Raw genomic sequence first — 21,749 nt, 5'->3', positions numbered from 1 at the left:
AATTAGTTTTTGTTCTAGTGCTTTATTTATTGCAAATTTCTGTTGCTAAGGTGACCCTGTTCTTGAGCTTGCATGTCAAATTTATATGGTCAAAAGTAGTTTAAATGCATGATATAGCCTCTAAGCACTTGTGGGAGTAGTTTCTATCAATTTTATTGAGTTTGGTTGACTTTTATTTTGAGTCATTAAAAATTTTCAGGAATTTTCAGAGAAAGAAAATGATGAAGAGATTGTTGAGGGGCTCTTCGAGCCGAAGCTCGAAGATAAGGAAAGTGAGGAAAATAAGAAGCCAAAATATAATCTCCCTCGGACCGCGGAGGTTCTGCCGTGTGAATGGCCTTGTGATGAGTTCTTGAAGGCAGCCGGGATTCATGATGATTTTTATCATTTGGTGGAGAATGCAGGCTTCACCGACTTTCTCCACGACCAGCGCGAACAATATCTCCTACTCACTAATATTTTCGTGCAAATTTTTTACTTCCATGCTAGGAAATGACCACCTTCAGTGGAGTTTCGTTTATATGATGAGGTTAAGGAGATGTCATTATATGATTTTTTTCGGGTCTGCAAGATACCCTTTGAGGGAAGCATAGAGGAACCACACTGTAATGATGTGGAGGGGATTATTGATATGATTGCTGTAGGGGAAACGAGGAAAGTTTCAGGTGGAAGAATTACTAGCATACATTTTCCTGTTTTACGTTACTTTGCAATATTTGCTAGTAGATGTTTAATTGGTCGCGAGAACAGTGGAAATACTAGTGCACCTGATATTGTTATTTTGCACCATGCTTTGTTTCGTGATACAACTTTAAGTTTAGGTGCCGTCGTTGCTAAGCGATTAAGTCTGAAAAGGACAAAGGGCCCATCTTCGGTGGTATCTTTGCTCCGTGCCTTGCTGCACACTTTAATATACCTATTAGGCATTATGAGAAAGAGGAAAAGTTGCTGCCCTCTATTTTTCTAGATTATAAGAGTATGGTAGCACATGATTTTATTGTTAAAAATAAGAAGAAACTGCTTAAGTATAATTTGATATTTGATAAAAATTATTGTGAGATTATTACCTTGCCTGCGCCCTCTTTGTTTAACATATTTTCAGGCAAGTACCTCATTTTGCCGGAGGACATTCATGCATACTTGAGTGTGACACCTGCTCCAGAGGATGAGCCGGAGCCACAACTTGACCCTTATCGACAGTCTGTTTATCAGTGGGATCCGGAGGAGATTGCTAACCTGTGGCATCCTGAGGACCCTCCTCAGTGCACCGGAGAGAGTAGCTTTGATCCATGGGCATAGACCAACTTAGGCCCAAAGCCTAAGCTTGGGGGAGTACGTATTTCTCAACGACATTACATTCATGTTCACACACTCATTCCAGTTGTCGGTGCTCATACTTTTTCATTGTGCTATCCATGCTAGTTTATTTTATTTTCTAAGCCTTCTTCTTGTGTGTTTGAAAAATCTTAAGAAAAACCAAAAAAAAAATAGTTATAGTTTTTAGCTAGTTTACTTTTCATGCTTGTAGTAGTAATTAAAAGAAAACCGAAAAAGATTTTTCGTTCTTCTTTTGCTTGTTGGGAGCTTTCCCGTGTAAATAGTTTTATTTCTTTTCTTTTCTTTGGGGGTCGATAGGAGAAGACCATAATGAAAATGTTGAGTGGCTCTCATATGCATTATTGTTGATTTAACCAAGAGCCCATATTACCTTGTCTTCTCCCTTGTATTAAATGCTTGCAGATTCCAGCTTAGTCCAATGCACGTGCACTATTATTATTATCCACACCGTTCGGTCGTGCAAGTGAAAGGCAATAATGACGATGTATGATGGACTGATTGAGATGATAGAAGCTGGCATGAACTTAACCTATCTTGTTTTTGTAAATATGATTAGTTCATCATTCCTGATTCAGCCTATTATGAATGAAACATGTTCACAATGACAATTAGAGATTATAGTTGCTCATGCCATGCTTAATTAGCTAGGAGTTTATAATGGTTTACCTTGCGTGCCAACATGCTATTAAAATGGTTGTGATGTGGTATGATAGGGTGGTATCCTCCTTGTAAGTGCATCTAGTGCCCCTTTGTGATTTTGGTGTATTGAAGACTTATAGGTTAAGGGACTGATGCGTTTGTGAGTGTACACAAGTCTATAAGTCTATGAGGAGTTTGATATTTACAGAGAAAATCGACCCCTAAAAATGAAGTTCTTCGACTGAAGACTTTGATATTCTGAAGACTTTCTGAAGACTTTGAAAGTGAAGAAATTGGTGTGACCTTGAAGACTTGATATCCATTTGAGGAACATGAAGCGTGAAGACTTTTGTTTTCGAAGTTTCATTTTCTCTTTCTTGAGTCATAGGAAACACCGTACTGTTAAAGGGGGTTGAGGAAATACTAAGGAAAAATTTCCATGTGATGCTCAACTCAAAATCCTACACCTACCAATCCCTTCGAGTGAAGCCATTGGAAATCTCATACAATTCAGTCATTTTCTTCAGTGACAGAGACACAGTTCTTCTGGTCATTGAGGACTTTGCTCTGACCGAGGAGTTAGGAATTCGCCAGTGCGAATTACCTACACAGTGAGGAACATGATAGCCCTGAGGAATTTGAGAGTCAAATTTCCGACCGTTGCTGTGCTGTGCGCCGGCTGTCCAAAATATCTTATCCACCTAACGGTCATATCATTGAAGGGCATTTATGTCTTATCATGTCGGGCTGCTCCCTAGGCTATAAATAGCCGCCCCCTACAACCACTAGCTGGTTGGCTGCTCCGAGAGAACTTGACACTTGTCATCTGAGAGCAACCCATCCTCCGAGGACTTTGAGCAAAAATCATCAAGTGAGGAAAATCCTAAAACCAAACCCCCACAAACCCAAAGTGATTGAGCATCACTGAAGAAATTGATCCTGCGTGGATCCGACGCTTGTTACCTTTGAAGACTGTGCTTCTTCCAGACGGTTAGGCATCAAGGTCTAGAGCATCCAAGAGGAATTGTGGATTGCCGAGTGACCAAGTCTGTGAAGGTTTGGAAGTCACCTGAAGACTTACCACGAGTGATTGGACGAGACCTACGTGGTCTTAGTTCAAGGAGAATACGGTGGGGACTGGGTGTCCTGAGTTGCGGCTCATTGACTGGGTGTCCGGGACTGCGTGTCCTCGAGTTTAAATACTCAGCCGCTCCAACCAGACGTACAACTGAGACAGCAGTTGGAACTGGTTTACCAAATATTTGTCTTCACCAACTAACTGGTTCTATTTCCTCAACTCTTTCATTTCCTCATTACTGTGTTGAATGTTGTTCATATCTGTGCTTGAAGACTTTGACTGAAGACTTTCTCAATTTCCTCAGTTCAATTTCTTCAGTCTGTTTGTCTTCATCTTGTTATCCTGTGATTACGCTTTTTGTACTCTGTGATAGTCTTCATTTCATCATGATGACTATGCTTGTATCCTGTTATGTTTACTTCTGAGTACTTATTCCGCTGCAAGTAGTTCTTCGCTAAGGAATTTCCTCACCGGCAAATTCCTCAATGAAGAATTCATAAAAATCGCCTATTCACCCCCCTCTAGTTGATATAACGCACTTTCAATTGGTATCAGAGCAAGGTTCTCCCTTGTTCTGTGTGATTTTGGTTTAACCGCCTGGAGTTTTAGTTATGTCGACCGCAGGTATGATCAAGGTCTCGGCTGGGTGTCCTACCTTTGATGGGACGGACTACCCCTACTGGAAGAACAGGATGCGAATGCATCTTGAGGCAATTGACAACGATCTCTGGTATATTGTAGAAAATGGTGTCCCCTCTGTCACTCCCTTACTGAACGCTACCAATGTGAAGAGATTCAAGCAACTCGATTCTCAAGTGAAGAATATCATATGTGGCCATCTGAGTAAAGGACAGTATGGAAGAGTGAGTGCTTTGGAAACCGCTAAGCTTATCTGGGATAGGCTGTCCAAAGTGAATGAAGGAGTCTCAACTCAGCGTGACTCTCGAGTTGATGTTCTTCGCAATCTCTTCAACCGCTTCAAAAGACTCGACAACGAAAATGTCCAACAAACCTTTGATCGCCTCACTCACATCTCAAATGAGCTTCAAGCCCTCGGTGCCACTGATATCACCGATCATGAAGTAGTGAAGAAACTGTTGAGATCGCTTGATTCCTCATTTGATACTCTGGGACTGATGATACAAGAACGTGCTGATTACAAGTCTTTGGATCCTGCCGATATCCTTGAAAGGCTAAATACTCACGAGTTCCAGCTTGCTGAAAAGAGAGATCTCTATGGTTCAAACTATGGCAAACCACGTGCCCTGAAGGCCAAGGCTGTGTCTGATTTTGAATATGAGAACTCTGGTAGTAGCCTTGGTGATCCTGAAGAATTGAGCCAGGATCTAGCACTGCTTGTGAAGAAATTCTAGAAGTTCACAAGACGTGGTCACTTTGGAAAATCCTCAAGAGGCAATGATTCCTCATCCAGTGACTATAAGAGAAGGCTTTGCCACAAATGCAAGAAACCTGGTCACTATATTCAAGATTGTCCTCAGTGGGAAAAGGAAATGAAGAAGAAGAAGAAATACAAGGATTACAGTTCTGATGATGCGAAGAAGAAGAAGAAATCGTCAAAATCTTCGTCATCAAAATCCTCGAAGTCTTCATCTCACAAGAAGAGCAGCTCCAAGAAGGCTCGGGCATTCATTGGCAAGGAAATGGACTCTAAAGCTGAATCTGAGGAAAATGATGAAGAGGAGGCGTCTGAAGAATCTGAATCTGGTGTGGCGAGTCTGGCCGTCGCTACTGCTTTCGTTAGCAAGTCCATCTTCAACACTGAAGAAACTGACCCCACCAACAAGGCTGATGAAGATAATGATGGCTACGCTCCCACCTATTGCTTCATGGCAAAGGGTGCAAAGGTACTCAAATACAACTCCTCTGAATCTAGTGAAAATGAATCTGATGAGGATCTCAAGCCCAGCTACTCTAAACTTGCTAAGATTGCTGTAAAACAACAAAGGGCTCTCGAAAAGGTTCAAAACATGCTAGACAAAAGTGATGATATGTTGGGTGAAGAAATGGATCGCACTAAAGCCCTGACTAAAAATCTTTAGAGACTTCAGTCTAGGTTTGATAACCTTCAGAGTCATCATAACACTCTCTTATCTGATCATGAGAAACTTTCTTATGAATTTCTTCAAGAAAAGCAAGATCACGAGAAGCTTTCTCTTGAATCTCTTCAAAGAAAGGAAGATCTTGAAAAGCTAAGAGTGTGTTATGAAGATCTTCAGAAGGAGCGTGATTCATTACTAGCTCAACAGATCAGCGCTTCTCAGGAAGAATTTGTTCCTCCATGCTTAAAGTGCATTGAACGTGAATCTGCTAATTCTTCACCTGAATGTTCAAATGCTTCAACTGTTACAAATTCTTCATCTGCCTCTGCTATCGCTAATTCCTCACCTGAGGACATTGCTAGTATCACTGACAATGCAGGGCTGAAGGAATTGTACATGACAGGCATGTACAAAAGCCTCAAAGGGCATCAGACTTTATGTGATGTGCTTAAAAAGCAGATCCTCAACAGAAACCCTAGGAAGGAGGGTATTGCATTTGAGAGGAAACTCAATGCTGATGGAACATATTGGAAACCTGAGCAGTACCCCCAAACCTCATGGGTTGCTGCAAAGGGACCTCCAGTTGATCCATCTAACTTATCTGGCTTTACATGTGAATCTCCTCATTCTTCTGATAAGTCATTTGACTCCAACTATAAACTGTTCAAAAATCAGAATGGTGAAGTATTTGCTAGATATGTTGGCACTAACTGCAGGAACGGTTCCCCTATGACGAAAATCTGGGTTCCCAAAAGTTATGTTGAAAGTCTTCAGGTGAATGTCCTCATGACACCACCTGTGAAGAACAGGAACCCCAGATCAAATTCTTCATATGGACCAAATTCTTCACATGGATCAAATTCCTCAACAGGATCAAAGTCCTCATATGATTATCATCGTGCTAACAACTCTGTCTCGCAGGGTAGAGCTAAGGGCTATGAATATGTGCATTATTCTTCAAACCATTATGTTCATAAGTCCTCAAAGAATTACTCTGCTTATTCATATGCTTACCCTAACCCATCTTATGTGAAACGAAATGGTTTGGCATCTTTGCCCCCATTCTCACATGGTGCTCACAGAATGATGAACTCTTTACCACCCCTTCAGATGTGGGTGGTGAAGAAAAAGAACTAATCTCTTCTGCAGGGTCAGGTCTCCGGACGTGCTCTAACGTCTGAAGAATTTGCTGGGGACCTGACGAATTGCCTGAAAGGACGCAGGCGAATCATGATGAAATGAATTTCATTTCACACGTCCTCATACTGCTATATCTGTTCACTGCTTGATGAACTTCATCTGATGAACTTGATATCATATTCTTCACTGATGAAGCATATGAGATTGTAAGCTACACTAATTCATCTGCAGGATGATCAACCCAAAACCACTGAATGGGTCCTCGATAGTGGATGTACAAATCACATGACTGGTGACAAGAATCTATTGATGGATGCTCCCTTATCACCGTCACCTCTGAAGCATATGAGATTGTAAGCTACACTAATTCATCTGCAGGATGATCAACCCAAAACCACTGAATGGGTCCTCGATAGTGGATGTACAAATCACATGACTGGTGACAAGAATCTATTGATGGATGCTCCCTTATCACCGTCACCTCTAAAGCACATCATCTTTGCTGACAAAGGCAAAAGTCAGGTATTGGGTCTTGGTAAGGTTGCAATCTCTAAGGATAAACACATGGACAAAGTCATGCTTGTTGAGTCCTTAGGATACAATCTAATGTCAGTCTCAATGCTTTGTGATCTTGATATGGTTGTTGTCTTTGGCAAGTATCGCTGCGTTGTGATTATGGAAGCTGACAATTCAAAAGTCTTCGAAGGCTTTAGGAGAGGAGATCTGTATATTGTTGATTTCTCTACAGGACTACAACCAGCCGTGTGTCTACTTGCAAAAGCTTCAGAAGGCTGGCTATGGCATCGACAACTTGGTCACGCAGGCATGAGGAATTTGAATACGCTTGCAAAGAAGAAGCATGTCATTGGCATTGAGAATGTCAAATTCCTCAAGGATCACTTATGCGGAGCCTGTGAAGCTAGAAAAATGACCAAGGCCAAGCACCCAGCGAAGACTATCATGACCACTACACGTCCATTCGAATTGCTTCACATGGACCTCTTCGGACCTAACCATTACTCAGCAGTCACTAATGATGCTTCTCTATGGTTTTGTCATTGTTGATGATTATTCTCGTTATACATGGGTACACATTGTTACTTACAAACATGAAGTGCAGGAAGTCTTCAAACGATTTTCCTCGAGGGCTTCAACCAACTTTGGTGTGAAGATCAAGCATATCAGAAGTGACAATGGAACTGAGTTCAAGAATTCTGGTCTTGATGCCTATCTTAATGAACTTGGTATTACTCATGAGTTATCTGCTCCCTATACTCCTCAGCACAATGGCATCATGGAGCGCAAGAACAGGACTCTTGTTGAGATGGCTCGCACTATGCTTGATGAATACAAAACGCCTCAGCGTTTCTGGATTGATGCAATTGATACTGCTTGCCACATCATCAAAAGAGTATACCTTCACAAATTCTTCAAGAAGACGGCCTATGAACTCCTCACTGACAAGAAACCCAATGTGAGTTATTTCAAAGTCTTCGGTGCTAAATGCTGGTTTAGAGATCCTCACCACAACTCTAAATTTGCACCGAAAGCACATGAAGGTTTTATGCTTGGTTACGGAAAGGACTCGCACACCTACAGAGTCTTCAACATTGTTCTTCACAAGATTGTTGACACTGTAGATGTGCGGTTCGATGAAACTAATGGCTCGCAAAGAGAGCACCTACCTTCTGTGTTAGATGAACCAGCACCTGAGGATGCTATCAAGCTCAAGGCAACTGAGGATGTCATTCCTACTGAAGAATCTGCTAAAGAATTCATTCCTGTCCATGAAGAACGTCGAGCTGATGCACCTGAAGAACATGATGAGGAAAATGGTGCTGAAGAAAATGCTGATCAAAATCCTCAGCGACAACCAGCTCACCCTCGCATTGCAAAAGAAGTGCATGTGGAGAATATCATCAATGACATTAGCGCACCAGGTCCTCTCACACGCTCAAAAGCTTCACATTTATCTAACTTTTGTGGGCACTATGCTTTTGTCTCTATCACAGAGCCTACTAAGATAGATGAAGCATTTCTGGAGCCGGAGTGGATTCAGGCTATGCAAGAAGAACTACATCAGTTCGAGCTTAACAATGTCTGGGAATTGGTCAATCGCCCAGATCCTCGCAAGCATAATATCATTGGCACAAAGTGGATCTACCGCAACAAGCAAGATGAAAATGGCCTTGTGGTGAGGAATAAGGCACGACTAGTAGCTCAAGGCTACACACAGGTTGAAGGAATTGATTTCGATGAAACTTTTGCACCTGTTGCTAGACTTGAGGCTATTCGCATATTACTCGCTTACGCTAACCATCATGATATCATCTTATATCAAATGGATGTGAAAAGTGCATTCCTCAATGGTAAGCTTGAGGAAGAAGTATATGTTGCTCAACCCCCAGGTTTTGAAGATCCAAAGAATCCTGACAAAGTCTTCAGACTCAATAAGGCCCTCTATGGCCTCAAGCAAGCCCCTCAGGCGTGGTATGATACATTGAAGGAATTCTTCGTGAAGAATGGCTTCACACCCGGTTCACTCGACCCTACTCTTTTTACTAAATCATATGATGGTGAACTGTTTGTGTGCCAAATATATGTTGATGATATTATCTTTGGCTGTACTGACCAACGTTATAGTGATGAATTTGCCTATATGATGAGTGAAGAATATCAAATGTCTATGATGGGAGAGTTGAAATTCTTCTTAGGTCTTCAAATTCGTCAGCAGCACAATGGCATATTCATATCTCAGGAGAAATACCTCAAAGATGTACTGAGGAAATTCGACATGCAAGATTGCAAAGGCGTCAAAATTCCTATGCCCACAAATGGCCATCTATGCACTGATGAAAATGGTATTGACTTCGATCACAAGGTATACCGCTCCATGATTGGTTCTTTATTGTACTTATGTGCATCTAGGCCAGATATAATGCTTAGTGTTTGCATGTGTGCCCGATTTCAAGCTGCACCGAAGGAATCACACCATAAGGCTGTGAAGCATATTCTTCGATATCTAGCTCACACACCAACACTAGGATTATGGTACCCCAAGGGCTCTGCTTTTGATCTCGTTGGATATTCTGACTCTGACTATGCTGGTGATCGTGTGGACCGCAAGTCAACATCTGGCACTTGTCATTTCCTCGGACGATCTTTGGTCTGTTGGTCCTCGAAGAAACAGAACTGCGTATCACTGTCTACTGCTGAAGCTGAATACATTGCTGCTGGCTCTTGCTGTGCTCAACTGCTTTGGATGAAGCAAACCCTCAAGGACTATGGCGTCAACATGAAGAATGTGCCTCTCCTCTGCGACAATGAGAGTGCCATCAAGATTGCTCACAACCCAGTTCAGCACTCGAAGACAAAGCACATTCAGATTCGTCATCATTTTCTTCGTGATCATGTGTTGAAGGGCGATATCTCCATCGAGCACGTGAAGACTGAAGAACAGCTAGCTGATATCTTCACTAAGCCCTTGGATGAGAAGAGATTTAGCAAGTTGCGGTGTGAGCTAAATATCTTAGAATCTTCGAATGTTCTTTGAAAAGGACACACATCCTAACCCTTATGCAGAATTGATGACTTAGATGTGCAACACATGAAGAAACGTTTTTCTTCAATCAATGAAGAATAACACTCTAAATGTGAAGAAATTAATGAAGAATTTGATTCTCAGAACCCTACGACAATTGTACGCGGTGTCTCAAATCATCATTCTTATACGGTGGGTCACGCCACCACAAAAAGTTGAAAATCTTCAATTTGAGTTTTTCCTCATTTTTGAAATTCTTCAGTTTTTCAAATTCTTCAACTTTGCAAAATCTTCACTGTTTCCGTCGTGTTTCTTCATTGGCTATATATATATATGAGTTTATGTCCTCTACAACATTCACTTATTGCTATTTCTTCAAGTTGTGATTTCTGCTAAGTGAATGTGATCGGACCCTTCCCCCTCTATGCTATACTCAACCCAATCTATTCACAAATTCTTCATGTGCGTTCTATTTGAAACTCGTTCAAAGTCTTCACTGTGTCCTTGACAGCTGAAGAAATTGCGAACGAAACTTTAAAACAAATCTTATCCAGATTTTCAGTTTTTACCGCTCAAACCGTTCCGCATCCCACGATGCATTATTTTATTCACCCACGATCTTACACGATCTCATCTGCACAGTACGTTGGTGACACATGTTGCATGAAGGAGAAAGGGCAAGGTCATGTTCGTCCCAAAATCTTCGGGCGAACAGTTTTTACCGTGGCTATAAATATCCCTCTCCCATTCCTCACTTCATTTACTCCGCTCGGTCGCTGTCTCTCGCTCGAGCTTCCCAAAACCTAGCGCTGCCGCTACTCCATCATCGCCGGTGAGGAAGAGCTTCACTGCCTCGACCTCATCGCCGTCGTACTCGCGCCGGCTGCGGAAATCTTCACTCCGCCGCCGTCGTAGCTGTTTCCCTCCGCCAAGTTAGGGCGTGGGAGATCGAACCAGACGAACTTCACATCTGTTCATCTCAGTTCGTCGTGTTCTTCGGTTCGGGTAATTAAAAGTTACTTTTATTATTCACTTTGATTCCTAAACTTTCCTGAAAATCTTCAAAGGTGTTTTATTCTTCAAATCTTCACACATATGAACACCTCACACACTATATGCTCTTGATCCATTTCTCTAAGCACTCACTTTTCTTCAAGATTCCTCAATTGTGCGGATTTTCAATCTGTACGACTCTGGAACCTAAGACAAGAACGCTTAGTGAAATTCCTCAAGGCTCAACTGGTCAAATTCCTCAAAACTTGTCATTTCGAAAAATCCTTCTGAGAACGCATATGACCTCTTCAAATTCCTCGCACCTACACTCTGTTCACAGGTACTCATGACCGCTGCTGAATCACTAGGTTCTCATCAACTTAACTCATTTGCAGCGTTCCTCGAAGAAAAACAGCATACTTCTTTAGAGTGCTCGGTTGTTCAAATTCCTCATCTGAAGAATATGGCTAAAGGAAAGAGACCGCAGAAAGGAGGAAAGAGGCCTGAGGTCATGACTGCTTTCGAAATCCCTGATGAACTCTATAAGGATTATTGCACACCTGATGAAGCCAAGTTTGGCAAAGAGAACAAAAATCAGCGCAAGGTGCGCATTCAGAGAATTGAACGGAGATGGGCAAGGGAGTGGAGGGAATATCGCTATGTTACTCCAAAATACATGAAGAAATTCGCCCTCAATCCTCCGTGCCCTAGAGCTCCATTGGCACCTGGCCAAGTCGCTGATCCCACTAGCATCAAAAGTGGTGAAGACTTTCCTGAAGAATGGGCTAAGTGCCAAGCAAAATTAGCAAGGCAAGCCAAGGAGGTAGTGAGGAAATTCAATGAAGATTCTGCCGCTGCTGCTGCCGCTGAGACCTCGGTCAAACTGAGGAAATCAATGCCGAAGAAGCCTGCTCGCAAGCCAAGTGCTTCACCATCAGCGCCCTCACGGCCAAGTTCTTCAACTATGCCCTCATGGCAAATTCCTCAGACCACTGCTGCTCCACCAAAGTCCTCAACTCCTGTGCATCTGGCTACATGTCAAAGGACTCAGGGTTTCTCAATTGCTTCTAGTGTCTCAGCAAGCTCCTCAGCTGCACCAATGTCCTCATCAGCCCCCACACTGTTGAAGACTAAAGCAACAGCTGGACGCGGTCCTCGGCCAAGTCCAAGGAAGAAACAGGTTGCATTCCAAGTGCCATCTGATGATGATGCCTCTGATGAAGCACTTGCAGAAATCATCAGAGACCGACAAGTGAAGGCTGCTAGAGCCAAAGGCACATCTGTGCCACTGCTTTTGGATCCGAAGAAGATCCTTGACTACATCGATCTCTGGCACAAGGATCCAAACACTCCAATGCCTGATCTGCCTCTGACTCCCGGTCAAAGTCACATGCTGACCCATTTCATCACTGAAGAGAAATGGAAATTTGAGAAGGCAAGAGAGATAAAGAAAGCTCAATACAGAAAGGAGAAGCTCCTGAAGAAGAATGTTGTCAACATGACACCTGAGGAACTTCTCAAGGCCCAATCTAAAATCCAAGCCCTCAGCAAGGACTTCGATGCATACAATGCTGATTGGCAAGGAGCCAAAGTGAGATTCGTCAACCTGACGAAGAAAATGACAACTGTTGCAGCCCCATCACAACAAGAAAATCCTCAGGCTGCAGACTCTGCTCAGCCTGCTGAAGAACATGCCAGCACCGCTGATGGCTTTCAGCATGCTGATGAAACTACAAGTTCCAGGGCTGATGACTCCATCCCAGCCGCTGAAGAAATTGCCAGGGCATCCTCTAGTGGTGCACGTGAAGAAACTGAAGAGATCAGGGCAACTGCACCAGTTGCGCCTGAAGAAAATGAACCAGATTCCTCAGCTCCTCCCGCGCCAACACCAACTCCAATTCTTCCTTCTGCCTATGAAGTGAAGAAGACCAAGGCTGCAGAGCGAGCTACAGTGAAGAAAAGGAAGGCATCAGCTGCGTCAAATTCTTCGGCTGCAAAGAAAATGAAGCCAATGACCAGCTCTCTTGAAAATCCTATTGATGCCGTTCCGATTTCCTCCATGTCATCAAAGGAAATTGTTCCTTATGGAGAAGACTACAAGATCCCAAGAGGATCTGATGAAGAAAATCATTCTGCTGCTTCTTCAGAGCAGTTTGATGAAGAAATTGAAGTGGAAGCAATCCCTTCAACGCCAGTCATTTCCTCACCTATGCCTTAGTTCACAGCTGAAGAGGCAGGTGTTGAGGAAATTGAAAATGAAGATGAAGATGTGGATATTGGATGCACTACCCCAGTGATGAATGATGACTTTTGGGAAAGTCAGCATCCCAATACTCCTCCATTCACACCGATCCAACAAATTCCTCAGTCCCCGGCAACCAGAGTTCAGATGGGCTCTGAAGAAACTCATCCCACTCCTTCTGTTCATGAAGAAGTTCCAACCACTAGTGCTGAAGAACCTGCTGCTGCTGATCCTCAAGTTGCACAAGAGGAGGAACCAGAAATTCCTCAGCCTGAAGAACCTGAGCTCGCGATTCCTGAGGTTGTGCTGCAAATCACTGACACTCCTCTGCTCAAGCCGAAGAATCCGTTCTCAAGCAAGCAAAAATTCAAGGCTGAAGACTTCTTTTCTGAGCATGTGTTCTTCACCGATTATAATCCATATGACTCTGCTTGCATAAGGAAGAGGCGTTTCTAGACTGCAAGTCAAGCCAACTTCTATTCCTCAGTGCTATTTCACAAGGACAAAATCTTCGATCATGAACATATTCCTCATGTGGATATGGAATCTCTGCCGTGCTTCGAGCCAGTCCTCAGAGTTATTCACGATGCAGGACTACTGAACTTCTGCACTGATATCTGTGATTGGAATGAAGAACTCATTCTTCAGTTCTATGCCACACTGCATATCACTTGAGACGCTGAAGATATCAATTCATGGGTGCTGGACTGGATGACCGAAAACACTCACTATAAGGCACCAGCAACTGAATTACTTCGTGTCCTTCCTCTTGATCCTCCCCAGGACAGTGCACGTTGCATCTACAATGACCGTGAACTAACAAATCATTATATGCAAGTGCTCATGAAGCCTTTGAACCCAGGGCAGGCCCCACGAACCAAATTCCTCGTCAAGGAATTGCTCTATGTGCCGCAGACAGTCTATCGCATCCTAACGAAGACAATGAGTCCTATCAAAGGCCACGACTCAAATGACGAAGATGTCGTTGGCATCATGAAGAACATGCTTTTCAACATCATTCATGGCGTTCCCGTCAACTTCCATGATTTCTTCATGAGGACTCTTGCAAATGTTGCAATGTCACCATTCGAGCTGAAGCCCTATGCGCCTTGGATTATGAGATTCATAAGGGCAAGATCTTCACTGAATTACAAGGCTGACACTCTGAACCATGGTAGCTACTTGCCTCCCATTGAAGTCCTCAAGCGACCAGTTTCATCATCTGATGATAAAGGCAAGGCAGCTGCTGTGATTGATGAAGGCACTCGTCCATTGGATGGTCAATTTCGTCTGGCTACATCTTATTCTACCAATGACGACTCTGCCACACATGACACTGCCGCAAATACCTCAGCGAAGCAAAATCCTCAAGCCACAGCTCCCAGGGTGATGACTGATCGTGAGTTACTCCTCAGTCTTCATCAGAAGGTTGATCGCAATCACAAATGGGTGAAGCGTCAGTTTGCTGCAATTCTTCACAACATGACTTCAACGCATAATGAAGTGAAGAAGAACCATTATCACCTTCATGAAACCCTCAACAGCACCTGGGCTGTTCTCACTCATGTATATAGCGCAGAAGAACTGAAGACTATGGGTCTCCAGGAAGCATTTGACTGGTCTGCACCTCCTTCGAAGAAATTCAAGAGGGTCAAAGTTCCTGATCTGGTGGCCAGCTCTTATTCTTCATCGCGTGACACTGATGAATTTGAAGATTTGGACGACACTGCAGCAGGCCCTAATTCAACAAACAACCCCGACAACGCTGGCGCTCCTCCATCCACGTGAAATTCTTCAGGGGCGTTAGTCCTCAGTTTCGATCTTTTTGGTCATTTGATGACAAAGGGGGAGAAATCTGAGTTAGTCTTCAAGCAGGTTTATATTATGGGCGTTTTTTTTAAGTTACAACTCTCGTTCTTCCGAAACTTTTATTGGATCGAGTTGTAATCTTAATCCGATGGTGCCTTGATACTCTTGGTCGTGCTCTGATGCTTTTGATGCACTGAGCTCTGATACTTTTGATGTGCTATTCTGCATGCTTATTCCTCGTTAATATTATTGCACGCATGCTGAATTACATCAGGCACCATATTTCATCATGCATTTCAAATTGTTCATATTATATATCAAATGCGTGTATGAATTACAAGATATAGGGGGAGATCTCCATGATTAAATTCTTCAAATGTGCATTGCCTCAAAAGCAAATTCCTCACTATGCACATATTCAGGGGGAGTTCTTCTATATCTTGCAATCAAATTCCTCAATATCAGTATTTACACTTCATATATTTATCCCCGTTGAAAACTCAACCTATGTTGTCATCAATCACCAAAAAGGGGGAGATTGTAAGTGCATCTAGTGCCCCTTTGTGATTTTGGTGTATTGAAGACTTATAGGTTAAGGGACTGATGCGTTTGTGAGTGTACACAGGTCTATAAGTCTATGAGGAGTTTGATATTTACAGAGAAAGTCGATCCCTAAAAATGAAGTTCTTCGACTGAAGACTTTGATATTCTGAAGACTTTCTGAAGACTTTGAAAGTGAAGAAATTGGTGTGACCTTGAAGACTTGATATCCATTTGAGGAACATGAAGCGTGAAGACTTTTGTTTTCGAAGTTTCATTTTCTCTTTCTTGAGTCATAGGAAACACCGTACTGTTAAAGGGGGTCGAGGAAATACTAAGGAAAAATTTCCATGTGATGCTCAACTCAAAATCCTACACCTACCAATCCCTTCGAGTGAAGCCATTGGAAATCTCATACAGTTCAGTAATTTTCTTCAGTGACAGAGACACAGTTCTTCTGGTCACTGAGGACTTTGCTCTGACTGAGGAGTTAGGAATTCGCCAGTGCGAATTGCCTACACAGTGAGGAACATGATAGCCATGAGGAATTTGAGAGTCAAATTTCCGACCGTTGCTGTGCTGCGCGCCGGCTGTCCAAAATATCTTATCCACCTAACGGTCATATCATTGAAGGGCATTTATGTCTTATCATGTCGGGCTGCTCCCTAGGCTATAAATAGCCGCCCCCTACAACCACTAGGTGGTTGGCTACTCCGAGAGAACTTGACACTTGTCATCTGAGAGCAACCCATCCTCCGAGGACTTTGAGCGAAAATCATCAAGTGAGGAAAATCCCAAAACCAAACCCCCACAAACCCTAAGTGATTGAGCATCACTGAAGAAATTGATCCTGCGTGGATCCGACGCTTGTTACCTTTGAAGATTGTGCTTCTTCCAGACGGTTAGGCGTCAAGGTCTAGAGCATCCAAGAGGAATTGTGGATTGCCGAGTGACCAAGTCTGTGAAGGTTTGGAATTCACTGAAGACTTACCACGAGTGATTGGACGAGACCGTGGTCTTAGTTCAAGGAGAATACGGTGAGGACTGGGTGTCCTGAGTTGCGGCTCAGAGACTGGGTGTCCGGGACTGCGTGTCCTCGAGTTTAAATACTCAGCCGCTCCAACCAGACATACAACTGAGACAGCAGTTGGAACTGGTTTACCAAATCTTTGTCTTCACCAACTAACTGGTTCTATTTCCTCAACTCTTTCATTTCCTCATTACTGTGTTGAATGTTGTTCATATCTGTGCTTGAAGACTGTGACTGAAGACTTTCTCAATTTCCTCAGTTCAATTTCTTCAGTCTGTTTGTCTTCATCTTGTTATCCTGTGATTACGCTTTCTGTACTCTGTGATAGTCTTCATTTCATCATGATGACTATGCTTGTATCCTGTTATGTTTACTTCTGAGTACTTATTACGCTGCAAGTAGTTCTTCGCTAAGGAATTTCCTCACCGGCAAATTCCTCAATGAAGAATTCATAAAAATCGCCTATTCACCCCCCCTCTAGTCGATATAACGCACTTTCACTCCTTTGAACAATTCGAGTGGCTTGACTTGGCACATGTTCACGCATGTAGTTTTTTTTCGACTGTGAACTGTGGGGTAAAACTCCCACAGCATATCAAAACTTTATTAAAGCCAGACAACAGTTACAACAACATGATTACAAGAGGTAACTAAAATGAAGGACAAAAACAAAAAAAGAAAAGGCAAAAAATTAAGGAGGCAAGAAGGAAATCCACTTGAGTAACTCATCCTTGTATCCAGACTTAATTCTATGCTGCATCAGAGTTATGTCATGCCTGAAAGCTCCTCTCCATTTGTTAAAACTTGCCCTCTCACCTCTGAATACTTTGGCATTTCTGATGATCCAGATATTCCAGCAGGCAATAAATACTACTTCAGTGAAAAAGGGCTTATCAAAACTTCTCCTTGCCTGGATGACTAGGTCAGACATTGAAGTTCCAGCTGACCAATCAATCTGCAAATAATTCCAAACTCTGACACTGAAATTGCAGTTGAAGAAGAGATGGTCTCTGGTTTCTCTCACTTGCAGGGGGCATAGCCTACAAGAAACACCATCGTCCATGTGCCAGTGCCTTCTATCAACCATATCCTTAGTGTTTTGTCTATCCATGATGATCATCCATGCAAAAACCTTGATCTTGATAGTGCAAGAGGATTTCCAGATCCAGCACAGCAAGTGGTTGAATGTTTCATTCTGAAAAACATGACCATAGAACAACTTAGGTTTGTAAACCTTTGTAGAACCCTGCCATAACCATACATCCTTACAAGTGTCATCTCTGGTATGGGAGACCATCATATTTCTTATCAAGTTTAACTCATCAAAAGCTTGAGCAGACAATGGTAGGTGAAAGTGTTGGTACAAGTCAACTGAATTGAAGATGTCCTTAACAGAAATCCATGGATCCCTGGCAAAAGAGAATAATCTTGGGAATCTAGACTGCAAGGTAGAAACTTCATTGCCAAGATTCCAGTTATCAGACCAAAAAAGAGCAGTGTCCCCAGCATTGACCTGCACCCAGGAGCAGTCCCTAAAATTTTGCAAGACCTTGCAAATATCCTTCCACCAAAAAGAGCCACAAGAAGTTGTTCCCTGGGGCATGCCGTCATGATAATATGAGTCCCAAATTAAGGACACCCAAGGGAGGTCTTTCCTGTTGAGAAAGTTACTAGCATGCTTGAGAAGCAAAGCCACATTTTGAACACCCTGGTTCAAAATACCAAGACCACCCTTGTTTTTTGGTCTACAAATCAAATTCCAAGCAGCAAGAGATGGAGCAGGCTCCTCCCTATTTTTTCTCCACAGACATTGCCTTTGAATCCTTTCCAGCTGCTTGAGGATTCCAGCAGGAACAGCCAGGCTGCCCATAAAGAAGATTGGCATGGAAGACAAAGCAGAATTTAGGAACTGCAGTCTCTCACCTTGATTGAGGAAGGAGGAGCTGGCAGTCATTCTCCTCTCCATACAATCCACAAGAGGCATAAAGTCCACCATCTTTGGCCTTGTAGTACCCACAGGCAAACCAAGGTAAGTAAAAGGCATCTTTCCAATTTGACATCCAAAAGCAGAAGCAAGCTCAGTCATGACTGCATTTTCAACATTTATAGGAATGATAAAAGATTTATGGTAGTTGACATCAAGATCTGTGGACTGAGAGAACACCAACAACATCTCCTTCAGTGCTAGAAGTTGTTGCCTGTCAGCAGGGAGGATGATCAGAGTATCATCAGCATATTGAATGATAGGGTAGTCTTGATCATGGCAAGGAATAGGTAGCTTTAGGATCCCCTTGCTGAACATATCATTAATCACTGTTTGCAAAAGATCAGTAGCTATCACAAAGAGAAGAGGAGAAACAGGGTCCCCCTATCTAACTCCTTTTTTGCAAATAAACTTCCACCCAGGCACACCATTCAGGAGGACAGAAGAGGTACCAGTGGCAAGGAGCCGCTTCATCCATAGGATCCACTTTTCATTAAAACCTTTGTGTCTTAGGATTTGGAAGATAGCTTCATGCTCAACAGAGTCAAAAGCGTTCTCAAAGTCCAATTTGAGGATGACAATTGGCCTCTTTGACTGATGGCATTAATGCAGATACTCAAAGGTCCAACCAATGCAGTCCTGAATTGTTCTGCTCTTAATGAAACCATACTGATTCTTATGAATGCATTTCATAATTATCCTCTGAAATCTATTGGCATCCATCTTAGAAAGGAATTTCAGACCCATGCTTGTGAGAGAAATGGGCCTATAGTCCTCCACTTCCTTGGGTGATAGTTTCTTGGGTATCAGAGTAATGAAAGAACTATTAATGTTGTCCAGCACTGCAGTCCCCTCATGAAAAGCATGAGCCAGATCATAGAAGTCACTTGATATGATGTGCCAACACCTCTTGAAGAATAGACCATTAAAACCATCAGGTCCAGGTGCTTTATCCACATGCATGTGCTTGACAACATCATCCATTTCCTCTTTTTCAAAGGGTTTAGTAAGCACATCCAGGCCATCCACTGGAGTTATTAGAGACGCTAAATCAAAACCCATTACAATCCCTCTGGAAGTGCCCATTCTGTTCTTAAAACAGCTCCAAATAATACCAGCCATTTGATCATGGTCAGAGACCACAGAGCCATCAGGTAATTTAAGACTAGCAATTGAATCTCTCCTGTGCCTCTCAGTGGCCATGGCATGAAAAAACTTGGTGTTCTCACCCCCAACCTTAATATACCTGATAGTGCATCTCTTTTTCTAGTACATGCAGTGCATCTGCAAAAGCTTTTCCAAATGAACCTTTACAGTTTTTCTGAAATTGAACTCCTGTCTAAACAGGGGCCTCCATTCCTCCAACTCGTCTAAAAGGAAGACCACATGATTACACTTGGTAATCAACAATTTTAACTTGGAAACATTCATTTGACATCTCTTAAGGCACATTCTTAGATGCTTAAACTTGTCAGCAATCTTAGCAGTAATGTGAGTCTTCCTAGATGTGGTTAGCCAAGATGATTCCACACAATCCATAAAGCCCTCAAGTTCCAACCAATAGTTTTCAAACCTAAAAAGATTTGATTTTGGTATGGTTGTCTTGATTGAAACTAAACAAGGGACATGGTCAGAGGCTGTCCTGGCCAGAGGCAACACTTCAGTCATTGGATAGTCAGTGATCCAATCTACTGATGTGAAAAACCAGTCTAACTGCTCCAGGAGAGGGATGTCCTGCATATTGGACCAAGTGTATGATCTACCTTTAATTGGCAATTCAAGTAGTCCCAAATGTCCAATAACCTCATTAAAGATGAACATATCATTTATGTCCCCCCCAGGTAAGTTTCTATTGTCCACTAACCTAAGGAAATTGATGTCACCAAGCAATAACCCGTGCTCATCAATGGGGATACAGAGATTATATAGCCAGGTTACAAAATTGTCCCTTGCTTCCCCCTGACAAGGACCATAAACAACAACCAAGGTCGAACTTTCATTATTCTGCCTGGAGGTAAACTTAATCACAACAGCAAATTGCTGAACTTCAATTAGATTTCCAATAAAAACATTTGAATTCCAAACCACAAGAATACCACCAGAAGCCCCTATTGAAGGGGAGCATGCAAAAGAGTCAAATCTCTTAGGGCAGAAACTTTTGACTGATCTAGAATCGAAGGATGAACATTTAGTTTCTTGCAAGCAGGCTATAGAGCATTGACTTTCCTCAATTTTCTGTCTGACAGCTCGCTGCCTAGCTTCAGAGTTCAAACCTCTAACATTCCAGCACAGCACATTCCAGTTTCTACATGAATTACTCATTAAAACACATACTAGGAAGCATAACCCATATGACACACAATGTCACATGTCCAAAATAACAGAACAAAGTCTGACCCACCACACAGACATAACAAAGTTCATGACATAACTGACAGACATAAAACATAAAAGCAGCCAACTTAGGGGCTTGCCACACCCAAAAGTCCAGAAGCAGGCTAAACATCAGGATCGACGGAGGCAGAAGCAAGTGGGTCCACCATAAGTGCATCCACAGAGAGTAGAGTGGCATCAATTTCCAACTCTCTCCCAATTTCCTGAAGCCGCGCAATCGGTGTCTGTAACGCCCCAGATGTAACTTTCTCCATTTGTACTCCAACTCTTGCCGTCTCCGGCGCTAAGTTATATTTGTTTCTCGGGTTCGGGTCCTTGTCTCCGTGTGTTGTTTTCATTTTCATGCATCTCATATCATGTCATCTCGTGCATCGCATTTGCATACATGTTCATCTCATGCGTTCGAGCATTTTCCCCGTTGTCCGTTTTGCATTCCGGCGCTTCGTTCTCCTCCGGTGGTCATTTCTAGTCTTCTTTCGTGTGTGGGGTTCAAACATTTCCGGATTGGACCGAGACTTGTCATGCGGCCTTGGTTTACTACCGGTAGACCGCCTGTCAAGTTTCGTATCATTTGGACTTCGTTTGATACTCCAACGGTCAACCGAGGGACCGAAAAGGCCTCGTGTGTGTTGCAGCCCAACCCCCCCAAATTTTGCTCAAAACCCACCAAACTCTGCTCCATGTCCTAGAGCGTTCGATCACGATCGTGTGGGCGAAAACCGCACCTCATTTGGACTCTCCTAGCTCCACTTATGCCTATATATACACCCCCTCCGAAATCCACGGTTCTTCTCCCCCCTAACCCTAGATCCAACTCCTCCCGCCGCCGCCGGACAAAAATCGCGCGCCGGACGTGTCCGCCTGGCACCGCGGGACGAATCCGCCACCGCCACGTGTCCCGGGGCCGGTCCCCAGTTCGCCGCCGCCCGCGGGCCCGCGAGGCCCGTGCGGGGCCCTCCCG

The sequence above is a fragment of the Triticum aestivum genome, chromosome 6B, assembly GCF_018294505.1.
Source record: "Triticum aestivum cultivar Chinese Spring chromosome 6B, IWGSC CS RefSeq v2.1, whole genome shotgun sequence".
Lineage (NCBI taxonomy): Eukaryota > Viridiplantae > Streptophyta > Magnoliopsida > Poales > Poaceae > Triticum > Triticum aestivum.
This window is presented reverse-complemented; position numbering follows the sequence as displayed.